The sequence below is a fragment of the Puntigrus tetrazona genome, unplaced genomic scaffold (assembly GCF_018831695.1).
Source record: "Puntigrus tetrazona isolate hp1 unplaced genomic scaffold, ASM1883169v1 S000000401, whole genome shotgun sequence".
In the NCBI taxonomy this organism is placed as follows: Eukaryota; Metazoa; Chordata; class Actinopteri; order Cypriniformes; family Cyprinidae; genus Puntigrus; species Puntigrus tetrazona.
In genome coordinates, this window is record NW_025048054.1 from 595,001 (window position 1) to 597,500 (window position 2,500).

The 2,500-nt window shown below is 26.8% G+C and overlaps 1 protein-coding gene across 2 annotated transcripts in view; it reads left to right on the forward strand.

Moving 5' to 3' along the window:
* bmpr1bb (bone morphogenetic protein receptor, type IBb) overlaps positions 1 to 2,500 on the forward strand; it is a 71,534-nt gene that overhangs the window by 1,142 nt on the left and 67,892 nt on the right. The gene's annotated exons all lie outside the window — the stretch shown is intronic.

Here is a 2,500-nt window from a genome sequence, read left to right on the forward strand (position 1 = left end):
ATCAATGTTTTCCAAAGGGTTTTGAAAGTCGTGCACATCATATATATATATATATATATATATATATATATATATATATATATATATATATATATATATATATATATATATATATATATATATATATATATATATATATATATATATATATATATATATATATATATATATATATATATATATATATATATATATATATATATATATATATATATATATATATATATATATATATATATATATATATATATATATATATATATATATATATATATATATACATATATATACATATATATATATATATATATACATATACATATATATATATATATATATATATATATATATATATATATATATATATATATATATAAGAAAAAATGTTTATAACAGTGCTGTCAAAGGATTAATCAAGATTAATAGCATCCAAAATAAAAGTTTTTGCTTACATAAACATTATGCTGTTATGTTTTAAATATTATTTTTATATATATATATATATATATATATATATATATATATATATATATATATATATATATATATATATGTATATGTATATGTGTGTGTGTGTGTGAGTAAAAACAAAAACTTGTATTTTAGATGCAATTAATTGCTCTTAATTGTTCGACAGCATTAGTCAACACATGAAATACATTAATGCACAATATGTGTCACGTAAAAAAAATAATTTTCAAAATTTTCTTTGCACATTATCTACACATAAACGTGTATTTTGAAGGCAGTGGAGGGGCGCTAGCTTCGTCGTCACTGTAGTATAAACAGAGCTGTAGTGTGTGTCCTTGGGTCCGAGGTGACCTCCTGGCTTCTGCTCTCTCTCTGATCCAAGCGTGTGTGTTGTGATCTCGTGAGTATCGCGTGTCTGAGAAGCGCTTCTCTGGGAGCGTGTCGACGGCTACGGGAGTCATTTACACCGCGGCGTAACGAGAGAAAGCCATTACGGGACCCGACGTGTGTTTTGGGTGGGATTTCTAAAAGCCTCATTTGGTCTGTGTGGTCTGGCTCTTGTTTGAATTAAACCCAGCGGGCAGGCCGGCGTTCGCTCGCTGCGAAAACGTGATCTGTTTCAATGCAGCAGTAGAAGAGCAGGTGGGCAATGTGAAGATTAGCTCAAAGTTAACCCAGAAATCATTGTGGCTTGAAATGATTCATTTAAATGTGTGTGTGTGTTTGTTTTAATGCTCTCTTTTTCTGTGTGTGTGCACAATTTGGCCAACTGTGATCATGTAAAAATAATAATTGTAAATAAAATAATAATAATAATAATAATAATAATAATAATAATAATAATAATAATAATAATAATAATAATAATAATAACAATAGTATTATTTTTATATTATTTTACATCTAAAAAATATTTCAATATTTATTGGTTTAATATTAATAATTTTTAATATTTTTACGGCTTGAATGCTTGTTTGTAGGGCTGCATCATTTGGAAAATTGCTAAAATGTTTTATATATGTGACTACAAAATAATAATAGTTATTATATAAAACACATTATTAATAATAGCAGCAATACATTATTTAAAAAATGATTGATATTAATAAAATATTAAACACCAAAACTGTCTTTAAAAAATATTTTTAGTTGATTTATATATGTGACTACAAAGTAATATTAATTAGTATATAAAAAGTTATTTTGTATAGTATCATTATTATTATTATTTTAAATATTAAACAATGTTTTTAAATTATTGTATAAATGTTTTATTGTTGTTTAATTTGAAAATATAAATATTTATTAATGTTAAAACAAATAAAAATAATATTATTTAATATATATATATATATATATGTATGTATATGTATATATATATATATATATATATATATATATATATATATATATGTATGTGTGTGTGTGTATATATATATATATATATATTTTTTTTTTTTTTTTTTTTTTTCATATTACATTTAAATGTGTTTTTAGTTTAATATGCTGAGTGTACACGAACACTTATTTACACAATGTTTACATTTCTGGAAATAAATATGTACAATATTTAAATATTGTTTGAGTACTCCCAGAAACGTGCATCATTACATCTGTTCTGAGAGCTGATGAAGCTCGTATCTCTCTATAACCCGTTTAATGGAGTTATTGTGCGTGTGAACGCGGCCGAACACTGCGCCTTTGTGCTCTGAATCTGCATACCCCAAGGGCTTCTGGGAGAATTTAACGAGCTTCTGATGTTCCTGGAGAACGGAGGCGTGTGAGATTCCTTCGCCGAGGTGACTTTCCCGCCCGGAGCTCGGAGGTCAGAGGTCAGAGTCCGAATAATGAGCTCGGATCAACATTCGTCTCATCTGCACGCAAGAAAGAAAATGCAGCGAAAACCGAAATGCGTGCAGCGCCAAAAAAGTGACCATTATTGTGGTTTCAAAGGTTTTCAAACGGCTTACTTTTTTGTGTGTGTATTTGTTTGGGTCTGTCTGCGGTCTGAGCTGCATTAGCTGACCTT